Source organism: Camelus dromedarius, chromosome 13 (assembly GCF_036321535.1).
Source record: "Camelus dromedarius isolate mCamDro1 chromosome 13, mCamDro1.pat, whole genome shotgun sequence".
NCBI classification, from domain to species: Eukaryota; Metazoa; Chordata; class Mammalia; order Artiodactyla; family Camelidae; genus Camelus; species Camelus dromedarius.
The window spans coordinates 11,120,288-11,145,329 of NC_087448.1; the positions used below are offsets into that span (position 1 = coordinate 11,120,288).

The 25,042-nt window shown below is 44.3% G+C and overlaps 1 protein-coding gene and 1 long non-coding RNA gene across 9 annotated transcripts in view; one reads left to right on the forward strand and one right to left on the reverse strand.

Moving 5' to 3' along the window:
• The window catches only part of MBNL2 (muscleblind like splicing regulator 2), a 149,323-nt gene that overhangs the window by 52,816 nt on the left and 71,465 nt on the right, over window positions 1-25,042 (reverse strand). The window lies entirely within an intron of this gene.
• On the forward strand, window positions 1,958-6,752 carry LOC135322762 (uncharacterized). Of its 2 annotated transcripts, none has more exons than XR_010383583.1 (3): window positions 1,958-2,313; window positions 3,077-3,216; window positions 5,673-6,752. It is a non-coding gene; the product is annotated as an uncharacterized LOC135322762 (long non-coding RNA). The 2 variants fall into 2 exon arrangements; XR_010383582.1 differs by having other exon boundaries at window positions 1,958-2,172.

A 25,042-nucleotide genomic window follows, 5' to 3' on the forward strand; every position in this document is an offset into this window, starting at 1 on the left:
AGAAATCCCACTCAGATTGGGCCAGCTCCTACAACCCAGGTGTGTGACCAGTCTCTGGATTGGCTGCTTTTATATCAGGTGCCCAGATACATTGTTATCTATCATGGGAGGTGGTCATGTGATACAGGACACAGCCACTGCCCAGCAGCAACATGGGGCACAACTGAACAGAGCAGCCATTTCTTGTATAGAGGATGAGTTGTCCCAGGCTCCTCTCTGACAACCTCAACCCAAACTCTGTAAGCACAATCAGTTCGCTTGGAAGTTGGCGCTCAGAAAGGCTCATATATACGAGGTACACTTACGGGACGGATGTGGGGCTTTGGGAGAGTGGAGTTCCACAGAGCAGAGCTGAAATTTGTGAAACGTCATATAAATTCATATAAATGTCAATTTGATCACTAGTCTTCTAATGTGATGCTTTGTAGCTGCATGTAAGAACTTCGATTAGCCTGGGAAAATAGGGTTTTCTTGCAAATGCCGTTATCCCCTGATACAACTGCAGCTCTTAAGGAACTGTATAAACTATTTTCAGCCAATGGAACATGATTCATAACATCGAATTAGGAATTTATTGATGGAACCTTCTTTTTCATGAGAATTACTGTAATTTCCCACTGTCCTTACATGCTTGGAGTAAGGTATATTATTGATTACCCATGTGCAGACAATTTATACATGATTTTTTCATTTTCTCCTTACAACAGCTCTTACAAACTAGCAAATGGGCTCAGAAAGATGAAGTAACTTCTCCAAAGTCATATAATTGGTAAGCAGTCGGGGCTGGATTCCAAATGTAGGTTTATCTGACTCAATTACATCACTATATCAAGCTATTAATTAGCAGTAATTAAAATCCAAGGAGGATGAAAATTTGGCATTATCCTTCATAAAATAATTGAATGTTTAATACAATTAAAAAAATAATAGAATATAGAAGAGGATTTGGGGATGGCAACAGATCATTTGCCTGGGTTTTTCTATCAGTATGGGTAGAGGGAGTCGCTAGGCTCACGGGCTCTGGAGGCAGAAGCCTGGCACATTACTTGGCTCTGCCCTTTCCTGCCTGGGTAACTGAGAAAATTACTTGCATTTCTTGGCATCAGTTTTTTTCAGCTCTGAAAAAAAATTAATTAATTAACTAATTAATGAAAATAATTATTGTGTTTTCCTCTAAGGCCTGTCGCGGGATTAAATGAGCTAATACAGACACAAGGTTTAGAGATATGCCTGGCACGCAAGCACGGAAGTGTTGTTAATATTACCATAGAAAGAAGAAATATTTGTAAATGACATTCTCTTTACAGTAAGTTCAGGATTACAGATTTAGTTGTATTTTGATGGGCTTTTTGGTTCTCCCACAAAGTAAATTTTCATTTCAAAACATGATAAAAGCTACTTAATTACACTTACTCAAGTATTTTATATTTAAAATTATTTTTAATTCTACAAGATATTTCTGTACATATTTAAAGAGACAGACCTAGTTCAAGCTAGTATTAATATTTTGAAAGGTGGTGTAGCATTGATGTCTGAGGCATATGAATTCAAGTCCTGGGAAACTCTAGGCAGCAGAATTTTAGTAAGGGATCCTATAGGACTCTCAAATCCTAAAGGAAAAGCTACTGTCAAAATATAACAAACTATTTGACAAAGTAAACAATTTGTAAGGAAGTTTTTGTTAAGGCGTAAGATTTGTCAGGATACGCGTCAATGCACAAAAACTGCTGATTATCAAGCAAGTTGTCAAAACCAAATGGGAAAGGGCAGTGAGCAGAAATGTAAAGCATCTTCGTGTATCGTTCTGAAACAAAACAGAGGTGTCAAAAATAGTCTCCCAATTTTAGTCCAAGAAATAAAGATAAAAATGTCTTGGAAAAGTCTTCCTGTGGCTGCTCGGATTGTTTTGTGTTTTATTTTAACTCTTCCTCCCTTGGTTAAACACTGTTTCCGGAGAGATAAGAGAGGCAGAGTCCAGCCCCTGGAGAAGGGGACTGGCACAGCTTCTGCGGGATGGAGTGGGAGGGTGCCATTCCAGAGTCCTTGTGAAGAACCTTCTAAAGCTGGAAAACAGGAGCCCCGGAGAAGTCCAGACAGACGCACCTACTCCAGGGACTAATGTGGAGACTGCAGCCCCCAGGGGTTCAGCTCACCCCACGCAGGACGCACGAGGTATAGAAACGACAGGTGGTCTGGACCACATTCGCCATTGTTCTTGGTAGATTTCCGGGCGAGGGAAATATATTCATTCACGTATATTCGTTGAGCTCCTCCTGAGTGCCAGACGTTGCACCAAGTGCTAGTTAACTAAAGGTGAGCAAACACGAGATACGCTGACCCCTTCCTGAAGCCTGCAGTCTAGTAGGGAAGACAGACATTAGCCAAATAATGACATGATACATGTATAATTACAAATTGGGGAATGTGTTCTGGAGGCAAACACTGAGAGAGAATGGTGGGAAAGGGTCAGAACTGAGACGGGGGCGGGAGGCGGGTCAGGGAAGGGCTCTCAGAAGTAACATTTAAACTGAGACTTAAAGGATAAGAAGGAACTTGGCAAGGGAGTGAGTGGTAAGTGAAATGTGTGTGTCTGTGTGGGGGGTAGAATACAAAATGAGAATAAGAGGAAGAGGATGTGCTAGAAGAATGTACCATCTGGGGACCTTCATGAAGTTTCTCAAGGCTGGAATACAGAAGGGGGTGTGGGCTGGAGTCGGGGATGATAAGAGATAAAACAGGAAGAAGTAGACCGGAACCAGGTAACAAAGGACTCAGATTTGTGCTTTAAAATCCAAATATAAAATTCTTACCCCGATTGTTAAATTTTTTATCTCTAGTTTTGTTACAGTTTGCATTGTTTGGAATCTGCTTATTTAAAAACAATAACAGAATTCTGTTGTAGTTTACATAGGATTTGTGCAGTTCATTCTACCTCCCAAAATAATCTCTACTCTAGGAACATTTAGTTTAGGGAGGATGGTTAGAAGCAAGTAAGAATTTCAAGCTGAATTAAGTTTATTAAAAGAAGTGACCATGAAAGATTCTAATACAGAATACTCACGTTGGTTCTCAACAGGATGAAGAAAGATGCTAAATTGCTGTAATATGTACTTGGCAGAACAACAGATCGGAGCTATTACAATTACATGGTCATTACATTACACGACATGGGAGAGAATAAACGCAGCTTTGGCTAGGAAAAGATTTCAGAAGCAGGTTGGTGTGAGAAAGAAAAAGCATAATTGGAAAATGAGATTTTTCTAATTGCTTATTTTAAAACAAGTAACTTTTAGAATCTTTTCCTAGTATGCTCCTAATAGAAAAAGTCAATTAAAGTATGGAAGCAAAAAAGAAAACAGACAATGAGGAGACTGTTAAAGGGATTGCCAATAGGAGTTTTTGCCCATAGGAATAGCTAACAGACAACTATATTCCATTAGTTTTCCATGGGAAAAGCAATAGATTTTGTATGATCTATAATTCCAGCTGACACTAGGCCCCTGCCGTATTACTCAGGGATAATTTGAATTGTTTCTTGGTGAGGGCCAGGCCATTGATCTGCAGATTCTAAAAATGCCCTTTTGGGAGTTTTCAAGGGAACAGACCACACTCTGGAGTGGAGCACGCCAGTTCTGAGACTCGGGTCAGGGAGCATGGGCTCCCACAGCGGCCTGCAGGGACACTCTGGGCCCAGGGGCCTGCTCTGGATTCCATGGAAGCCATGGAAGAACCTCTTAGAGTCCCTTGCATTCCACATGCGTGCAACCAAGTTAGCAAAATCCTGATGCCACGACGAATGCTCTCATCCTGGAGTTAATATTCCTGAAACTTGTTCTATCTTGAAACCTTGCCGGGAGAAGCAGTCTAAACTACTGGTCAAGGGAACAGTCTCTGGAACTGGACTACTTTGGCTCAAAGTCTGGCTCTGCTGTTCTTGCCATGGGACCTTGTGGCCTCCAGTTGCCACATCTGTAAAATGGGGCTAACAGCAGTTCCCAGCTCGTAGACTTTTGGTAATGATTAAGAGTTCATGCATGTAAAGTGTTTGAACAGTTCCTGGCATGTAGTAAGCCCTCTAAAGTTTTTATTAACATTATCATCATCCTCAATATTACTATTACTGACATTTTCTCTGCACAGTAGATAAAAACACATGGGATTAAAATCAACCTCCCTGATACTCGCTCAGTTTCTCTATCACAGTGTTCCTCTCTGGCCTGTCTACAAGGTCTTTAACACTTTATTATTCTTGTTCTCACAACCAGTGCCAACACTGGCCATTTCTCCCTTCAGAAGAGCCTTGTATCTGTTTTTCTTTGATATCTTTCCTGCTGAAACTTGCCAGGGCTGATTAACATGGTGTGACTAACGTAGAGTGTAGAGCAGCTACGCATTATAGTTGGAAAATCCTGGAATTCTGGTAGGGGATTTATCTCGAAATGGTTAGGTGAACTTTTACAAATAATTTATAATAGTCCATGCCTCAATTTTCTCATCTGTCAAATGGGAATGATCACATTCCTGTATCTCAACTCCTTCTAATGGCTGTGAGAGCTTGAGAGACAACCAGAGTTGCTCTGAGAAAGTCATACTTTGCTATACGTTGTTGATTCCACACCTAATTCCCCCTCGAATGTTCCTTATCTAGTAAAAGGAGAATGCCACATAACCCAGCCGTTACAGTAAAAAGTGACACCAGGGGCATATGTTGACAACAGTCCCAATACGTTCTGAGAATTGTGAGAAGTCTGTGACAGACGAGGCATGAAGCGCATCAGCAGAAGTGGCAAATTAAGTCAAAATCGATTAAGTCTAGGAGGATTTATTAAGTACCGACAGTGTACACAGCTTGCAAGTGGAAAATTCAATCAGATAGACCACTGCTTTGGTCCTTGTGACATGTAAGTCATTTAGCAGATGTTTTCGAAGTGATTAAACTGGCGGGTGAATCAGATGCTCACAACCTCAGTGTCCCTACAGTTTCAAAATCTCTCAAGGTTTTTGAAAGTGGGAATAAAATAATGACCTAGATTTGAGCAGGTGAGCAGATTTATATTGGTTCATCATTTTTATGGGTCTAAGTCAGGTGCAACGGCCAAGTTTAACATTTGGCATGAACCTTCTCCTTTTCCAGCACATTTCCAGAAGGATGTGGGCAAGTAAAAGTGCAGGGGAATAAAATGGTTATTTACACCAGGGCTTAATTCATAACATTAACTATGGGACTGAAATAGCTCTCCTCTAAGGCAAGTGAGAGATTAGGCCTTCGGGCTTCTTTTGAATTTAAATAAACTAACTGAACTACATGAGCTCCTTGCATTATTAGTTCCAACTACATAACACAGCAAATAAAATGCAAACCACATAAAGGCACCAGAGTTAGAAGAAACTCTAGATTTGGGGAATCACTCCAAGCCAGTGACAACCAGAAGTCCCATCAAAATGAACAACTGCCCATATCATCAATATTATGTATGAATTTATAATAAACGCTTTCTGTTTATTAGTAACTTAGTTCAATTTATACCACACTCCATCTCTTATAGTCTATATATGCTATACTCTTTTGCTAAATAGCATAAAATATCGTACTGATTAAAGACAGATAAAAGGGGAACATTTACAAACTTCTCTTTTCTTGAGTGTTTTTCTCTTTTGCTTCCACAATACAGAAGAACTGTGCAGGACAACACAAGGAAGATCGGAGAAGCAGCCGGATGCGTAAACGAGGGAAAATCACAGATGCTGTGAGGCAGTTACCAACACCTCTGATTTTACTCACCGCCAATCACTGCACAACTGAATTTAGGGGGGGATAAGGAGAAGGGTGAGTCAGGCAGTGTAGATGGCATAGGTCACAATGGGAACCGTAGTTTAGTTTGCATTTCTCCCCACAAAGTCACACGAACAGGCGTAATGTATCTTCCCACATCCTGCCCTCGACTGTGGAGCTGAGGCTGGTGCTTGCACCTTCCTTACGGCAAACTGCAAATGCCTCCGAGTCTGCCCATTTTTCTGTTAGGGCTGCCTGTTAACCTGGGAGAGGCTGGAAAACCTTGGGGCCATCACCAGTGCTTTGGGAGCAGATGTGGGACTCATATTTATCGTGCCAAGGCAGCTGCCCTCTTGCTTCACACACTTGGCATGTGCCATTGAGAGCTAACCTGTGACCATTTTAAATAGGAGAAACGTATAAATTAATAAATGGGGAGGAGAGGCAAAAAGGGTGAATTGTTTGTAGTTTGTCATTTCAAAACGCGTTTAAATGTTTTTTTAAATGCATTTTGGCTGCCTGGGCAGTTTAACTAATTAATTAATTAACATTAAGACTCAAGTTTATTTTTTCATGTACACTTAAAAACATACTAAGCATCGCTCCTTCCTCTGATTCTCCAATTATGTGAAGAAGCCTTTTTCATTGTTTTTCTCCTCGACTTCTGTCCTTTCCTCTGTCCTTGAGCCTGGGCAGTTTAAGTTTCTCATACTGCTGTGTTCTATGATTGGAAAGAGCTTTTTGCCAGTTTAACTGAGGGCCCAAGCCCTGTCGTTACTAATAAGGCTTAGCCATCCTGTTGACTGTATGTTAACTGAAAATGTGCCAGTTAAGGGAAATCAATGAGGCCAAAAATAGTCCCTCTGGTTTCCAGAGATGTAAGGAAACTAATTTCTAGGCATCAGATGCTTCATTCAAAAATAACTGTATTTAACAAAATGATAAATGTCTTCTGAGTCACAGAGGTACACTGGTTAGTGTGGATGGTGGCAATATGTCAACGTAACACAAAACTGGGCTGGTCCTTGTTTGATTTCTGGAGCATCTAGATTTCCTGGCATCAGATGCATAAATGTGTGCATCGCCATGGCTGTGGGTGAAACAGAAACTCTTATGAAATATTACCATCACAGCATTAGATGTTTCCTGTGGGGAAGGCAGGGCTTTCTGGTCTATGTCTCATGCTTTTCCTCAAAGCCCACAAGACAGGGACCCTCACAGAGTGGGCATTCAGTGCATGTTATCCAATGACTGTCCTCCTTTCTCTCCTCCAGCAAATCTCACTGAGCACCATCACATGCCAAGCCCTGTGATATCAAATGGGCAATCAAAACACAGAGTGAGTGAATTCAGGGCTCTGTGTGAATACATTGCAGGGAACTCTACCTAGCTTAGGGGCCAGAGATGACTCTGGAGGAAGGGACATACCACATGTAGACTAAGATCTTTATTGGATTATTTAGTTGGGTATACGTGGAGGTAAGTGGGTGAGAAGTAAGGGTTGGCAATTGGGAAAATTAAAACAAGCCAAGCTAATTCACAACCACTCTGTGGAGGTCGAATTCCCGAAGCCTTATAAAGGCCTTCGCACAGCACCTGTAACAAAGTAAATGCTTAGGAAACACTGGCTACTATTTTTATGATCATCAGTTGATCTGTATGATCAAAAGCTGGTCATTTTCCAAATAAGTAAAATCTATCCAAAGACACAAACCTGATGATACACCTTCTGTTATCGTCTAGTCTCTTTCAGTCTGATTTGAAAACCATGTTGTGCATCGCCTACCCCAACAGAGGACTTCCTGGAATTTAGGCACAGGTAGACAATTAGCTTTCAAGTCTGACATTTAGTGGGTCGGAATACTTCTCTTCCACCTAGAAAACAGTCACTGTCCCACATCAGTCGAGGGTCAGGTGTTTTCCCCACTTCTTGGTCACTTTATTCCCCTCCCCCAAATTCTTCCACCTCTCCCTCCTGGATCCCAGGAATGAAAGAGTTAAATCTGGCACAGCAGATGAGGTGGGGTGTGGGGGGTGGTGCTCCCTGACCTAGCTTTGGTGCATTCTGATTGGTTGCTGCCCGCTTGGGAGGAATTTATATTAAAATATTTTACATCTCACACCTGATTATAAATATACTTGTGACAAAACCAAAGTGCCCTGGTTGTTGCTTGGTATGTAGCTGGGAAGGCTTCCAGGAAGAGGTGGGAGAAGGGGTGGGCGAACTATGGAGACGGGTGTTGGGAAGCGATGAGCAGGAAGGGGAGGAAAACGTCGGGGGGGAGGGGGGGGAGGGAGTGGTGGGAACACCGGGAAAACAGGGATGTTGCGGTGAAGAAGCACTGGAAGGAGATGGAAGGGGAGAGAGTCCTGTTCTGAGCACATTCATTTTTAGTAACAAAGAAAAGCACATTCCTCTCCGTCTGGTTTGGATTACTTGCTGGCTTGGGGCTGACCTGCAAACTGAGCCGCAGCAGGAGGACGCCACGCTGGGTTCAGGACGCACAGCCTGGGGAGGAGGGAACATGGCCCCTGCACGGCGGGTTGGGGGGGGGGGAAGCTAAGCAGGTTACAGAGAAGAGGGAGGGCTCATTGCATCCAGCTCCTGAAGGCAGGAGCCACGGTTGTCTGTTCCTTTATTCATTCAACAAACTTTGTGGAGCATCTGTTCTAGGCCAGAAACTGGGAGGGAACTGCACACAGGGTACTGAGATGTGATCCTACCCTCAGCAAAAATAGCTAAGACTTATATAATAGTGCACGCATCCCGGACCAGGCAGTTTCTAAGTGCTTTTGGTAAATCACACTCTAATCTTCAATAAAAGTGCTTAACAGAGGGACTGTTAATATCCTCATTTTAAGGGATAAAAGGGAGGCACAGAGAGGGGAAATAACTTCCCGAGCCATCCAGGTAGTCAGTGGAGGAGCTGGGCATTCGAGCCGGGCTGGATTGCAGTCTGTGCCGTTGTCCCTCTGAGGAGCTATTTTTAAGAAACTTGAAATCCAATGGAACAGTCCTATATACCTTCAGAAGCATTCTCACACACAGTATCTTATTACAGCTTCACAGCGTTCCTGTAATCTATTACTCCAATTTAGAAGTAAGGAAATGAAGCGCAGCAAGATTTGCAGACACTTTTCAAGGCCGTGTTGTTCAAGCCAGCCAGGGCTACATCCTGGTCCCCATTACTAAAAACAGTGCCCTCTCTCACCCCTTGCTGTCAGTGGGGGAAGCTATGGGGTAACAGATTTTTGGCTCAACATACAAAAGATCTGTTTTAGAACGGAATGGGCAGCCGTGTGTAATAATGAACATGAGGGAGGTGACTGACACTGGATGGCCAAGCTCTGGGCGGAATTACGTCTTTCTGCAAAGGTGTGTTGATGTCTTAAGCCCCGGCTCCTTGGAATGCGCCCTCATTTGGAGACAGGCCTTAAGAGAGGTGATCAGGGTAGGACGAGGTTATCTAGGTGGGCTCTAATCCAAAGTGACTGGCGTCCTTACAAAAAGGGGAAATTCAGGCCCAGGGACTGCATGCACAGAGGTAAGACAATGTGAAGACGACTGTCTATAAGCCAGGGAAACTGTGAGGCTGCCAGAGGCCTGGAGTAGTTCCTCCCCTAGACCTTCAGAGGAACGATGGCCATGCTGGCATCTTGGTTTCAGATTCCAGCTTCCAAAACTGGGAGCGAGTGCATTTCTGGTGTTCTAAGCCACCTGGTCTGTGGTACTTGTTACAGCAGCCCTGGGGAATGGGTACAGTCAACTGTAAGAAATACTGGACGATGTATTTTTCTCATGAGATTGGCGGCCACACTAGCAAAACACTACGCTGTCTTCTAACACAAAGATCTGGCTCTGCAAATGGTTGTTCTCATCTTTTTCATGAACTCAGGTAACAAGATCCCCTTGTCTTATCAAAAACAAACTACGACAACTCCCAAGTCCTTAACGAGTACAGTGATTTTTCTGCAAATGAAACCAGTCAGCTTAAACGCTATCAGATTTTTCATATGGAAGATTTAATAGGAGAGATTTATTTTAGTAAAAGACAAAATGTTTCACTAAAGAACTTATTAGTAATGCATAAAGGCCTACTGAGTCTCTGGAGATCCATTTTCAAAGAGAAATGTTGGGATAATTTTTATATCCTGATTACAGAGAAAGACTTGATAAAAATTGTCCTTGATATTAAAACGGCATGGAAGAGGTGGATGCAGGGGGGAGGGGGATGGGGGTGGGGAATTGTTCAGTCAAGCAGGGGGGAAGTCAAAGAAAATGTGTAAATTTGGCCAGCATTTTGAAGTTGCTTTTAAAAAGGTTAATGCGCGTTTCTGTGAAGCGAGGGCACCTTCACAGGCACTTTGATGCACCAAGGGACACTCAGAGAGGAGAGGGTGCAGAGAAGAGGCCTGCGGTGTTCAGCCCAGGTCTCCCCTGCTCCCACTCTTCTGACCACATCACTCATTCGTTCTCTCCCAGGTTTGTTCCCAGGACAAGTCCCAAACTGAGGCTGGGTGTTTGCCTCTGGCTGATGGCAACTCAGTGTCCCTGTTTTGATGGCTAGATGACTGCTTTGTCCTACTTCCCAACTTTCTGCTTTCCCCTTCACCTTCCTCACCCACTGGGTACCACAGGGCTTCTCTCTTCACCTCCAAGTTCAAGGTCGGAGAAACTGCCTTCCCCAACCCCCCACCCCAGGCTCCTTCCTTGGGCCAGAGCTCTGCTTGGCCTCTGCATCTGGAAAACCCTGCCCACAGCCTGGGCCCTGTGATCCACTGGGGAGACAGCTGTTGTCCACGTACAGACCCACTGAGGGTCATCTACCTGGACTGGCCCCAACTGTCACACGTGAGAAAACAGATGAGACCTAGCGACATTAGCCATCTTGTCCCAGGTCATACAAGGAGCAAGAGGAAGAACCAGGACTCCAGATCCACTGCTCTTAATCACTGAGCTTCTTTCAATGTTCATCTACCTATGAAAATGATGTTTACCGATAGCTGTGACATGCCAAGTACGGTGCCAAGTGCTTTACAGGAATAATCTTGTTAGTGTTCATTACAAGCCTCTGGAGTAAATCTTATTTTTATCCCCACTTTGCAGATGTGAAAACCAAGGCTCAGAGAGGTTAAGTAACCTCCCCAAGATCACACAGAGAGTAAGGGGAAGATCCGAGATTTGAACCTATCAGTCCTGGCTCAGTCAAAACTTTCAAGTTCTGAGAATATAAATTCTTAATTCCTACAATATAGCCTGGTACTATGTCAGGCCCAAGTGGATACAACGATGAAAAATAAATTGTTCCTAACTTTAACAAGCTCCAGATACATAGATCTGCAATGCATGTGCCCGTGAATAGAAGAGAGGGGAGAAACCATAGTAATAAGTAATACTTAAGTCTCATATTAGCTGGAAGGATCCATGTAATGTTTCATAAATCATACTCTCTTACAATCCAATTAAAGTGACTGAGTACATTTGATGAATATGGTTGAATTCTAATACATCGAACTAATAATTGAAGGGAACAACTGAGGTAGGCTGCTCCCAGCACATCTCCAGCTATTAGGGCAGAAGGAGGCACCACCCACAGCCCCAGGGCCTACCCTGTTTTGGGCAGATCACAAGCTTCCAAAATCTGCAAGTGAGGCAGCTGGATTCCAGGGAGATCAGTGGATTGTGCAAATGTCAGACCACAGTTTCAGAATAATGTGCGGGGGCTCGAGGCATACATCTGCGCTTCGCGTATTGAAAAGGCTTAAAGCCCCACGTGAGGGCAGCTTCCCGGGAAGAGTCGGGTGCAGGGTCGGGCATCTCTTCTTCCTCGAGACGATCCTAGCAGAACCATCTGCCAGTCCTGTCATGTCCGAGTCTGGCACTTTGTGGGACCCGCTGGGAGGACATGGGGTTTGGAACTGTTTTTACAGGACTGGGACTTTGTTCATTTTTACCTGCTCATTTTCACCTGGTTGCCTCTGTGATCTGTAAGGACAGTGGAGCAGGGGGAGGCAGACAGCCCCTGGCTCTGGGGCGCGGCCACTCTCATAGGACCGCACGGGACTGAACCCATGGCTTGAGCCTCATCTCTCACAAAACCCCGCACCTCCACGTGGAGTCACCTGGCCCTGGATACACACCCACTCCAACTCCCGCACCCCTCCTTTCCATCCCACTGCCTCCGTTGATGTGGCCGGATGCCGACACTGGGCCCCTCACCCGCCTCCCATCCTGCAGTGCTCTGACCTTCGCTCACTCCAAGTACGCCGCTGCATGTCTACTGCGTGCCAGGAGATGCTCTAGGAACACAGGCTGTATCAGTCACACAACTCACAAACACCCTATCCTCATGGAGCTCAGTTCCAGGTAGGGCAGACAGGCAGTGAGCAGTGCAGATTACAGAGGAGGAAGTTATGGAGTCGAATGCGTCAAGTTCTATGGGGAAAATGAGGGAGGGAAGTAGGATGGGGCGGACTGGAGGGGGTTGGGCTGCCCTGTGAGACTCAACAGGCAGGGTCAGCCTTCCTGAGAAGGTAATTTTGGAGCAAAGATTGAAGGAGGTGCAGAGGTGGGCCCGGCCTGTATTTCAGGTATGGAGAACAGCCAGCATAAAGGCCCCAAGGAGGCAGAGTGCCCGGCGTGGCTGAGGCCAGTGCACCTGGCTGGGCAGCAGGAGCCCAGCGCCTCTGGGCACCTGGAGGCTGGGCAGAGCTGACAAGGAGGTCAGAGAGCAACAGAACTTTGGTCCCGCAGGGCTCTGTGGGCCACTGTGAGGGCTTCGTGTACTTTGAAGGAAGTGGAGATTTTGAGCAGAGGAGTGACACGATCTGCCTGATCCTTCAGCAGGGTCACCCTGGCTGTCGTGTTGAGAATAGACAGTGGGGACCAAATAGCACAGTGAGACCGGTTAGGCTGTGAGGCGGTGAGAAGTGATGGCTTCTGGTGAGATTCTGAAGGCAGATCCATCAGGATTTCCTATAGATTATCAGGGTATGGGAGTGTGAAAGAGATCAGTCAAGGAGGAGACTGGGTTTGGGACCTGAGCCACCGGAAAGGGGGAATTGACATCAACTGAGATGCAGAAGGCACGGCTCAAGCAGGGGAAACAGCAGGAGCTGTGTTTTGGACATGCTGAGTTTGAGAGCTTATAACATGTCGAAGCAGGGGTGTCAGGTAGGCACCTGGATGTAGGAATCTCAAGTTTGAGAGAGAGGTGTGGTGCAGAGGCGGCCGTGAGGAAGGCCTGAGCATGTGAAACATGCTGATGGCCACGGACAAACCTCGTCAGTTATGGCCCGGGGCGCATCACGCTCCCGCAGAGCCTCGTGGAACGCTACTCCTTCCTGAGTCACGTCCAGGTGCCCTTATCTGTGCGCCAGGCTCCCCTGCTGCAGAGAGCGAGCTTCCTTTCCAGTCTCACCCCCGCTGTTCTCTTTTCATGCAACCTAGAGCCAAGTCCAGTTGCAGCTGGGACACCCAAGGCCTGCTGTCTCCCTGCCTCCTCTATGACCTTGTCCAAGCCACATCCATTCCTCTGTCTTCTTAGCCTTTTCACATCGTCCAAATCCCACTTGCCTTCCAAGGCCCAGGTGAACCGACCTTGCTCCATGTAAATCACCCTCCAGCCCCGCTCCACTCTTGAGCAAGCAGCCTGGCCGTCCCTGGACCGCTCGGCCGTGCACGACACCTGATGCCCGTTCTTATTATCCCGGCTGTCGGGACTCAGTCTCAGTCCTTGATTGTAAGTTGCTCCTGAGCAGAAGCTCTCTCATTGGCCTCAGAGTAGCCACAATGGAGAGCACAGTGCCTGGTGGAGCAGGTGCACCACCAATGTTTGCTTAACAAAAACTTTGCGGAGACACAGATTTTGCAAGCCAAGACCTTTGTAAACCTTGAGGGATGGATCGGAGGAGGGGGAAACAAATATAACTTGAAGATGATTTCACTGATTTAGAGGCTATTTCGTCCCACTTAAGGATCCTTAAATAGTACAAATACATACCAGAATCTAATAAAAGTGTACATAGTAGGGCTTTTTTTTCCTATAAGGACAAAAATACTATTTATTACAAGGAGTTATAAAATGACTCAGTGTGTTCCCTAAAGTGATAATACCAACAACTACGTGAATTCTTACTTTTACCAATAAAGCAAACCATACAAATTAATGTAAATGACTTACATATATAAAAATTTTCATGAAGGTTTGCTCTGTGGCAGACGTTTTATGTACGTTGACCCTGATTCTCACAATGACCCTGGTACTTTGTATCATTATCTTCCTGTTACGTAGTGAATGAATTGAGAGCAATAATTCACCTACATCACATAGCTTGTTGGTGTTCACAGAGCTTGTTGGTGGTAGAGTCAGGATTGTAACCTAATTGCCTCGAAAGCCAAGGGCAAAACTCCTTGCACCCAGTTATCTGATCTCCTCCCCTCCACCTGGAAGCCCTCAAACGTAGAGTTGTGGACCTCAGTGTCCAAGCTGCTGATTGTCTCAGAAGAGGAAAAATATCACGGTATGATGCTTCCAATAAGCAGGTTCTTAGAATTCACCACCACTGCCAGATATTCATTCACTCAGTGCCTATCTCATGAACATCACCTGTGTGGCTGGCACTGTTCTCAGCGCTGGAGAAAAACAGGCAAAAGTCCCTGCCCTCATGGAGTTTTCATTTAATGGGGGAGGACAGACACTGAACAAGACCAGTAAGTAAAATATATAGTGAGTATGATGGTGATAAGTGCTGTTGAGAAAAGTGAATCTAAGGTCGGCAGGAAGCGTGTGGCTGGGGAACTCTGCAGTTATTCGTAGAGCGGCTGAAGGAGGTCTTAATGAGAAGATGCCAGTTGAGGCCTGACAGTGGCAGGGGAACAAGTCTGGCAGATTCTGGTAAGAGGAGACAGGAAGTGCAATGGTCCAGAGGCAGGAGTGTGCCTGGAGTATTCCAGAATAGCAACCAGGGCGGTGTGGCTGGAGCAGAGTGAGCGAAGGTGAGAGTCGTAACTAAGATGGGAGAGGTGAGGAGGGTGAGGCGACCAGAGCCTGGTGACCAGGCTCATCAGAGGGACTTCGGCTTTTACTCTGATTGAGGTGCAAAATCAATGGAGGGTTAATGCACTGGCCGCTATTACCCAGAGGTTTCCATGTTCTTCACATATTTTTAAAACGTATTAGCAACTTTAATAAATTATGAGAAAGTGCATTATGTCAGACTTCCAATCACTAAATATTGCTGATCTCATATAGAGCTCCATTTAGCACTGCCCTTGTGACCAGGGAGCAGGCAGAGGCTGGGAGAGCATGGCAGGCCTCAATACGAGAGGCCCAGACACGAGGCGGGGCAGGGGAACCATACCTCCAGCACGCCAGCCCCCTGACATTTCCCACTCTCCTCCCTGGAAGGAGACGGGTGGCTTAAAATCCAAACTACTGGGCATGGATCAGGCCGTCTTTGCTACCACCTCTTGGAGCTGAGCTGGGGGGATAAACCGCCCACCAAAGGCTGTGTGAACCACAGCTGCAGGCGCACATCTAAGACGACCAGCAAGAGGAGGAAAGGTCTCTGCGACAGAGCGCGGAGAAGTCCAGGCCGCAATCCTGCCAACCCGTTTTACACCTTACCATGTGAAGCGACCCTCCAGTCTTATTTCCCCGGTTTCACCCTGCTGTTCAATAAGGTTTTTTTCTCTTTAACTTGAGGAGCATCTCACTCAGAGAATCCTGGCTCATTAGAACCCGAGTTTCTCCCGCTCCACCCACTGTGAGGGGCTGGGTCTCATAACATGTGGTGAGAGGGCAGGGCTGCAGCTGGCTGTGCGGGAAAGAAGGAAAGCGGGGGGGGGGGGGGGGGACCACCGAAAATTTGTCTCAGAATCATCAAAGCGACAGTTCGGTTTCTACTTTCAGGAGTTAAAGTGAACACGTTGGACCTCCCTTTAGCATGGCAAACGTCGGGATGCTAAGAGCCCTTGCATCTTTAGAACTTAGGGTGCATCCAGAATCTGGGTGTCTCCATTTCAAGTTCATGGTCCTGAGGTTTTGGGGAATTTACTTCTTTTTGGCGTATAGACATGCAATTCTTTCTAAGAATTTTCTGGAACTAACTTTACTCTGAAACGATCAGTGCCTCTCTGTAGGGCACTGCTACTCTAGTGGAGGCAGTTTTTGCCGGGGGCGAGGGGTGGGGCGTGGATGTAGAGCCAGCAAACACTGCCTGCAGACCGTGTAAATAACGTCCTGCAAGTATCCATGTCATGGCCTCCAAGGTTATACAATGTGTTGTCAGGATATACTTAACAGAATTCACAGTAACTCTTGTAAGGTATGTTCTCAATCAACAGATAATAAAAATACAGGAGTCGAGGGGCTGAGAAAAATTTTCAACATTAGAAAGAAATTTTAATTCTTCGAAAACCTGTAAGTAGTAATTGATAAATAATAAATGAATGTAAGTTGTGGGCTACTGACATTTCAAGTCTTAACTCAATGGCTGTTAGAGTAAACCATGAGTCAGCAAGACCGATGCAGAGAACCATTCCTGGGTCTCCCGGGTCTCAGCTCTGCCCCTGTAGACTCATCTGGTGGAGATATTTCCTACTCTTTCAGGTCCAAGCCTTTTATAATGAAAATAACCCTAAAATCATTAACTTCAGTGTGAAACAATTTGCTAATCACTTTGCTCAAGTAAAGGAATGTAGTAGGTATCATGAAAAAAATATGAAATTAGGAAAAGAACCTAGAAAAAAGAGGTAAAGTGGGAGGAGTGTTGCAAATGGGGAACAATTTACTTCTTTTTTATCATGAGAGGGTGCTGGAATTCATCAAATACCTTTTTTTGCATCAACTGAAGTGATGTGTTTCCTTTACTCCCCCGTCATTCTATCACTGTGGTTAATTACATTGATTGTTTTTTCTATGTTTGGAAGTGCTTTGCCAAAAGCTGGACCACTTTGTGGACACGTGCACCTAAACTTTTCTCTTATGAACCAATTTTTCAAATCATTGCCTAGGATGGCTTATTTCTAGATTGTTCTCACGTACTACGGGGGTTTGAAAATTTAACCTTTCCAATGTTTCAGCTCAACACTAAGAACTAGTTCTTGGTCATAATTAGTTGGTTTCACTCGAATTAGTACCGGGTGGAAGCTCTTTTCCTTACTTCAAAGAAATAACAAGATCAGGACAGACACAGAGAAGAAAGATCTGTAATGAACAACGGGGCAGGTGATGGAGAGGAGGAATATGGGTGCCAGGAGGTCACTAGAAGAGACTTACTCCCAGTGTGAATCCTAGGAAGGTGCTATGGGCAGAGGACTGTTGGGTCCCAACCTCTCACTAGCCCCTTAACAACACTGCAGCACATGCTTAGTGCTGCCACCTTCAGGAACCTCAGAAGCAAACAAGGAAGAGTTCCTGCATGACCACCAAGTTCCGCACATGTTGAAAACAGAATCGCTTCTAAAAACCAAAAGCTATTTCAAGAAATCGATTAACAGCTTCTCCCAAGTAATACAATTTCAGTTCGCTATTTTTGCATTTCTGAAAACTTTTCCTTTCCTTTGAACTAAAAAATAAAACCCCATAAAGAATAACTAGAAAACAAAGCCTAAAGCAGGTGAGTTGACTTATTCTCTTAAATGTAACTGTAAACATTATTATACATTTGGGAAATATGGGGGGGAGTCACTCTTAAGAGTGTCATGCTATCATAATTATTACTGTTGGGGGACTCGCTTTGGGTGCTTTCCATATTTTTATACAGTTATAAACTTGGTGAACAAATCATTTCATCTCCTGATTATTCCCACTGAAACCATCATCAGCATGTTTGTTCCTCTCTGTTGCTGGGGAGTCTTGTTGACAATGCCTGCATTACACTACCCTGAAAGGAGGTACCATTAAATGAACTATTTTTCTTTTTGGTTCCTTACAGTTTTGTCCTTTCATAAATAACTTTATGACAAGCATTTTCACATACATAGTCATCCCCATTCCCCACCCCCATTTTTATTTCTTCAGGTTAAATGGAGTTATTTAAGAGTATGGATTTTTGCATGGTCCTTAATGTATCTCGAATCAACAGATTTTTAAATGTAATCTTATCTGAGCACTTGGCGTATCTAGATGTTTTTCTCAAGAACTAATCATATTACACTGATTTCTATGAGACAATGAGCATGTTTTTCTTTTTTGCTTTAACTGCCAGGAAACTCAGAGCTAAGGTTCAAATCCAATAATCAGTTCATCTCAGGTGAACTGTAATAGGTTTCCTTTGGATCAATATTTCTACTTTGTTGTCCCTTTTAGAAATAACAATGCTGAATTTTGAAATTTCCCTTAAATTCCTTTTGGAAACAAGTGAGTTATAAAGCACGTGCATGCACACACACATACATACACACGTGTATGTATTGTATCTAACATACAACTTCTTTATGTAATTACCACGATAAAATCCAAATTCTTGGATCTGGAATCTGTAAGATCGAGTGCAATCCCTCCTTTTACCGCAGAGACCCTGGGCTAGAGAGAGAACCTGACTGGTCTGGGATCACAGGACTCTTTGGAGCTGGAGACAAGACTAACTAGGACCCAGGCCTCTTCCTGCCCAGTCTGAACCCTGAACAAAGCATGAGTTGCTGCCCATACCTCTGCCAGGGGCTCAGTCATGAAGCATCTCTCTCTGGGACACTTCTCGTCTTCCTCTCTTCCTTTTGCGCTGTTTCCCACGGCCAGCATCCTCTGCGAAGCCCATGCTGTTTCACTCCTAGAGCCCAGTTCTGCCCGCTCGAGCCCGCCCCGTGCGCTGGCGCTGTACGAGATCGCTAGCGCTGCCTTGACAAAGTACACGTGGGGGGTGCTCACACCTCGGAAATGTATTGTCCCACAGTTCTGGAGGCTAGAATCCAAAGTCAGGGTGTTGGCAGGGCAAGGCTCTAGGGGAGAATCTACTCCAGGCCCCTCTCCGTGGTTTGTAGAGGGCCATCTTCTCCCCGCGTCTCTGCTTTGTCTTCCCTGCACGCATCGCTGTGTGCCCAAATTTCCCCTTTTAACAAGAACACTAATCACACTGGATTAGGGCCCACCCTAACGACCTTGTTTTAACCCGTCACCACTGTAAGGTCCCTATCTCCTAACAAGGCCACATTCTGAGACACAGAGGGTGTGAAATGAGGCGGGGTGGGGGTTGGCTGCGGTGCAATTCAATCGGTAACAGTCGCAAAGGTCATGTTTCTAAGTTTTCATCTCCCTGCTCAAAATCCTTCATGGTCCTGACCTACCAAATTAATTCTAAATTCCTCACTGCGGCGTTCTTGTTCTCCCTCGAGCCTGCTTTAACATATTGTTATTTCATCTCCCTCCATGCCCTGTATCTCTCCACACTGCAGTCCAACTGCAGGACTCTCAGATTCCAAACAGCCCACGTTTTCCTGCCTCCGAGCTCACCCTCATGCAGCAATTTCTGCCTCAGATGCCCTCTTCCTCCATCTCCCAGGCCTATCTCAGGCACTCTCTTTTCCGCTGAGCCGTCCTAGCCCCATGCAGACATGTCTCCTCCTCTCACCGGGCTTTGCTTTATGTTTTTTTTGCTGGCAGTTAGGATGGTGATCAATGTATTACAATCACTTGTGTGTTCCCTCCTGCTAGCCTGTATCCCACCTTTCAGTGGGGACTTATCCATCCTTGCATTCCTCCCAGTGCCTTTTCTTTTCCAGCTTCCCCCTAAGTGGCTGCTAGTACTTTTTATGAACACATGGACAATAAAAGAGATCTGCCTCCTGCTATTCTAGAGAGCATGAGTGACACGTCAAGGTCACCTAAGACACCGCCTGTATAACGCTGTGCAGTCCAAGCACGGTGTATGTTAATTGTGGAATAAAGTAAGGACTGGATGTAAAATTTAAGGTGGTTGGTATGTGGGCATGGCCAGTGTTGAAAAAGAGATTATTTTTACTAGGAAGTTTCTTTTGTCCTCATCATTTCCCCCTCCCAACAGAAAATTCCATGAAGTTCATTTCTAAAGAAAAGTAAATATCCAGATGGCCAGAGGAATGACCTTTCTCTTAGGAGGGGATGAATTTGTTTTCCAGCCTAATGTTTGAAATTCTTCCACCAGCATGCATAATTGAGAGAGATGTGTTAATTACCCTGCGTGACAGCTGGTAGGACTTCCCAGACAACTCTGCGAGGAGCATTGATCTGGAGGCCCTGTAAGTGGCTGCGCTGTGGTGATGTAAAGGTAGGGCCCTGGCCACGGTTTCTGAATGGGCAGGTCAGCGCGCTGGCCCTCTGGGAAGCGGGGCCTGCGAGCATTAATGCAGCTGGCCAACGCTGGGCTCGTCAGGCGACAAAAGCACCAGCGTAGCTCTTCGAATGACATCTGAGCGAGCGGCACAGACAAAATCCCCAAGATGTAATCCCTATTATTATAATAGCTCTGTGGCTCAAAACGGGCTGTTATCAAAGAGAAAGACAAATCCAGAAAGTGAAGACGAGATTTTCTCTTCGCCCCCAGCAGCCGTGAATCAGCAACATCCACATCACTGGCTGTTATTTAAGGGAACTGAGTGCTCAGCTCTTGACTCAGCACTGTGGACATTCTGAAGAGGAGGCAGAAAATGTGACCCTTGCCCTACAGGAGGCACTGTCTTGGCCCTGTGTGGGAAATCATTTAAAGTCTCCTACAGATCTAAGGCTTTGCGAGTCTATGACCAAGAAAGAGGACTGTTTTATCTTTAAACAGCAAAAATGCCATGAATAGTCTTCTGTCTAAAAGGCAATTCACATATTCCCTAATATAATTTGCCATGTTGCTCCTATCTCAGATTGTTCAGTTTTCATACCACAAATCTGCACAAGAGAGCTTTCAGATTTATTTTCCCCTTTCCTGTTGCCAACTAAGTATTTTTTCTTTTATCTAGAGTCACGTGAAGTATGGGATTACTTGACTTCTCTGAAATCTGATACAATGGCACGTCAGCTTCCAAAGTAACCACTTTGTTGTTCCTTCATACATTCCTGGAAAAACTATCTGATTTTGGTTTAGTCTAGGGAAAATATATTCAGGTTTTTTTTTTTTTTTGGTAAAATGTGTAGAAGAAAAATATACATCTCTTTTAAGCAACTGGAATCAATTTAAGGCTTTGGCACATACAATGGAAAAATCAATGGAAGTTGAAAGTTGAAAGGAAAAGTTCGCCTCTACATGTGTCACCAAACTTGTGTCCACTAAGAAAAATAAAAGGGGGATCTTTAACTACCAACTAGGATGGTAGGTCGAATAATCAACCGATACAGTTTAACAGAAGTTAATTATTTGCTGGATGCTGGGAGATAGGGCCCATGAGATTTAGGCTTCCTTTCTAGCCTCAAAAGAGTTTTCAATCTAATTAGGGAGATAACTGGAGTACGTACAGAACAATAATGAATAAGAGGCCATGTTGAAAAAAAAAAAAGGTGCTATGTTAGTATCAGGAATCAAGCATCTGAAGGGCGAAGCATGCATACGATCTCATGAACACTGAGGATCTAACCAAGGTTGAGCCTCCCTAGGAATTCCAGAAATCCCACTGAGAACCCATCCAAATCAGCTTTGCTACTAGACAAGAACGTATAGTCCTTGAACTTTGTTCTTGTTGCCTGGCAACCAACATCAGGCTCTACTGAGCCCCAGGAGACCAATGTCCAAAGGCTCGCAACTTCCATGCATGTTTTTTTTTTCACATGGAAAATGAGCTAATAAGTAGGACACCTATTTTTCCTCCTTTCTTTCTGGTGCTGGGAATCCCATCAGATTTTTCTAGAAGCATTTGCTGCTTTGTTCCTTGCTCACAGGGAGCAAGTTAAATGAGGATCACTGAGCTTCCCGTTTATATCCCAGGCATTCACACTGGTGGCCCAGGGTCAGACTCTCAACAGTGTCAAAAATCACTGCAATGTAAGGTAACATGTGTTATTTAAGTTACAGTGGTGGCCATCATCAGTTTGGTCTCAGCTGGTTCATTACAAATACAGATACTCCACAAATTCAGGTCTTGGGGAAAGAAGAGATAGGAATGGTATTGGGTGAAAAAGTGAGAGTGGCCGGCAGTGGCAAACACTGCTGAGAGGTCAGGTAAAATCAAGAGTTGCAGAAATGATCATTGAACATGGCAATTCAGCAGTTATTGGTGATCTCATCAAGGGCAGCTCTGGTGGAGTGTTGGGAACAAAACTCAGATTGCAATGCAGTGAACAAGGGTTGGGAAGTGCCGAGAAGGTTGGACATTTCTTCCATCCGAGATATCCTAGTAAATTATGTCCTTCTGGTCAGAGATGTTGGGGGAAGAGGAGATAAAATGATGTTTAATGTTGTGGGAAATGCCTCGATTTTTCCACCTTCCTCTGTATAAGCAGACAAAAGGGACTATGTGCAGACCAGCAGTGGAAGGTGCTCAGCCAGGGCACTGACAATGGCCTCCCTAATTGGGGAAGAGAAAACCCCACTGGAATCCTGTTTTGATTTGTTTTGTTTCCCCTTAACCAGAGTGTGTGTGCGTGTGTGTGTGTGCGCGCATGCGCATCTCTATGTGTCTTTGTGTGTATGTGCGTTGTTTGTGTGTATATGTCTGTGTGTCTGTGTGTGTATCTGTGTGTGTGTATGTGTGTGTGTGAATGCATTTGTTCTATTCCTTTTCCATCTCTTTTTCTCCCTTCTTGCTCAGTTCCTCTTAGAAATGCTGATTACTTTTGGGTAACTTTCTGTCAAACGTCTTGAACTTTTCATGAGAAATCTACCATAAGAAACTGACAAAAATATATAGAAAGCCTGCAAATACATGCTTTGGGATTTGTGAAGTAATTATTTAGGCTTGTAAGCAGTTAACCTAAAATTATACGGACCTAAAACTAGCTGAACCCTGGGGACTGATGAGTTTTCTGATTTCCTCATTTTGCCTGATGTGTGGGTAAGTCTAAGAGATCACTCTTATTTCCAAGTGGTAGATTGTGATTAGCTGAGAAGGAATTCTCCCATTATAGTAATTTCCTAATTATGCATAGGGACAGTAGAAAGAAAATTTGGGAATAATAGTAATTCATCTAAAAACCTACTTTAACCATTAGTTTTAAACTCAACTGAAGAATTTAACCAAAACTCCTGATAAGAAGTCAAGGAAGGACTCTAACTGAAATTTTACCTTTTAAAATTTTCTTCGAAGGTGATAATGAGCAGTTACTTGCTTAAGGGTGGGCTGGCAATTAAAGAAAGAAGAATATGGGCAGAAAGCCCAACAGACCACAGAACAGTGATTTCCAACCTTTTTTTTTTTTTTAAGCAGCAGATTTCCAATGAAGCCTTATGTAGAAAACCAGTGTATAAATCAGATATAAGGGAGAAAAATCAAACAGAGCTTCTCTAAATTAGCAGAGCTGGAACCCCTCCCACTCTTTCTCTCCTTGGGGACTGTCCTGGAGGTAACAACACAGGGCTCATTATTTTAATTCTATATTTAGAATTAAATATATTTAATTATATATTTAATTAATCTATATTAGAATTAACTATATTTAATTATACATTTAATTCTGCATTGCCTTTGTAAGCATTTAATAGTTTGCAAAGCGCTACCACTTTCATTACATCACTTGATTTTGATGAAAATTCCATGAGCTAAGCAGCTAGATATTGGTATTATTATTGCCATTTTGCAAATAGCTTGCTTAAGGTCATCTGACTTCTCAGTGATAGACTTGCAATCCAAAGCCAGGTGTTCAGAGATCTTCTACCTTGATACACTATAAAATCCTTCACTTGTCAGCTCATTACACTCCTGGTCCAGGTCAGAGTATTTTCTGGATAACATACTAAAGGACAATAGCAAATGTTATTGAATTAAAAGTTAAAAAGTAAACACATCTGTTTTCATATGTCTGATCTATGGAAAGTGGTACATAAATTTTTTCATATAAAATTTTAAATCACAGCTGGTGCGGGCAACGAACAAATAAATACCTCCCTGCTTGCAGGTCCCATCCCTGCAAAGCTTAGGTGGGAAAAATATGTGACAAAGCTTTCCTCCCTGAGCAACAGAACAGCACTTTCTAACTATGCTTTTCAACAGGACTAATCAGAGAACTTTTTAAAAAATGTAAATTCCTGCTGCCTGGATTGAAAATACAAATCAGTAGGTCTGGATTGGAGCCATTCTTCAGATGTGGCGTTTGGCTTGTAAAACACAGAAAAAAATCATACAGTGGACCCACCTTCTCCTGTTACTTCCAGAGAGTGGGCTAGAAGTTTTGCGTGAGGGCTTTTCAGGTCACAGCCGTATCATTTATTCAATTACAGCATTAAATTATATCCCAGTGACCTGAAAGAATCAGTGCATATCCAATTATGTCTAATTTATACCCTGGGACGTGCTGGTTCTGGCTCGATGTAAAATCCTGGTAGAATCACAATTTAACAAGCTTGACAGGACATCAAAATTGCTATTTTGTTTCCAAACCTCATTAAATGGGAGCCTACACACTCCTATAATGTTCAGAGGACAGACACACTATTAGTATTTTTCTATCTGTTTATGTTCAGCAAATGTTCAGCAGGTCCTTTATCAGAAACCAGAACCAGTTGGAGGGAGCTGCTGTGGAAACAGGGCATTTTGCCACACAAAGCAATGGTGCCCGAGAGAGTAAATACTGCGTCGTTGTTCATGGTTATAGCATTTAATGGAATTTAATATATTCTTAATAAATTTGGTATGATTCAAAATATTGTGGGAGCCGCCTGGACAGGTTAGAGTGAACTGAGGGCTGGCTGGCTGTGATGCCCTTGGACTGGAACTTTCTCTGCACGTCCTCCACACTGAGAGTGTCTGATCACCGTAACCTCGTATCTTCCCCTCTGGTGCCCACTGGCCCTTGTCCATCTCTCCGGGTGGCGCCTATGGTTTCTCCTGGCCCCTGTTTGTGGCAGCCCCCTGTCCAGACCCCAGGGCCCTCCACTTCTCACTCTATTTGGTTTCCCTTGAAAGGCTGGCATCAGCCAGAAATTTCTACTTGAATAGATTTCTGCCATCTCACCCTCAACAAACTTAGCGTCCGCGTGCCTGCTCACATGTTTCTCTCCCCAACACTCCCTATTTCTGGGAGTGGTACTGTGATTTCTCCCCAGGCCCAGGGCTCCAGCTTGAAGCCATGTTTGAAGCAGTACAATGAGGGGCTGGATTGGGAGATGCAAGGGGTCTGGTTCGAATCCCAGCTCTGCCATTCAGGAGCTGAT